The sequence below is a fragment of the Penaeus japonicus genome, unplaced genomic scaffold (genome assembly GCF_977035675.1).
Source record: "Penaeus japonicus unplaced genomic scaffold, GWHDUDI00000001_assembly GWHDUDI00000033, whole genome shotgun sequence".
Classification (NCBI taxonomy): Eukaryota; Metazoa; Arthropoda; class Malacostraca; order Decapoda; family Penaeidae; genus Penaeus; species Penaeus japonicus.
This window is the reverse complement of record NW_028234435.1, coordinates 22789403-22790162: the sequence shown is the minus strand read 5'-3', so window position 1 is coordinate 22790162 and position 760 is coordinate 22789403.

Sequence of the window (760 nt, the reverse complement as noted above, 5' to 3'; positions counted from 1 at the left end):
CCTCCATCCCTCCCTCCCCTCCTTCCATCCCCCTCTTCCTCCTTCCCCCTCTTCCTCCTTCCTTCCATCCCTCCCTCCCTCTGTGTTATCAGTTATCTCTCTCTCTCTCTGTCCTTCCCTCCCTCTTTCCTTCCCTCCCTCTCCTCCCCTCCATCCCTCCCTCCCCTCCTTCCTTCCCTCTCTTCCTCCTTCCATCCCTCCCTCCCTCTGTGTTATCAGTTATCTCTCTCTCTCTACGTCCTTCCCTCCCTCCCCTCTCTCCATCCCTCTCCTCCCCTCCATCCCTCTCCTCCCCTCCTTCCTCCTTCCATCCCTCCCTCCCTCAGTGTTATCAGTTATCTCTCTCTCTCTCTCTCTCTCTCTCTCTCTCTCTGTCTCTATTATCTAAGCCTTCGATAAGAGAAGGCGACACGACCCAAACCCTCGCCAGTGTTATTGCGGACTCGGGGAGCATCACGTCCCGTCTCGCCTCCGGTTATTGATCACACTAACTAAAGTCACGTGTTTCCTATTACACTCATCGCCCTCTCCCTATTACCCCCATACCCCCCACCCCACCCGGTCTTTCTACCTCTCTCTTGCCTTTTCCTCCTCCTCCTGTCTCCCTTCCTCATGTTTGTCTCTTTGTTTTTCCTCCTCATTCTTCTTAGTGATCAGTCTATCTCCTCCCTTCTTCTTTCCCTTTTCTTTCTTTCTTCTTCCTTCTACCTTGTTCCTTTTTCTTTTTCTTTTCCTTCTTCCTTCCTTTATTTTATAAATA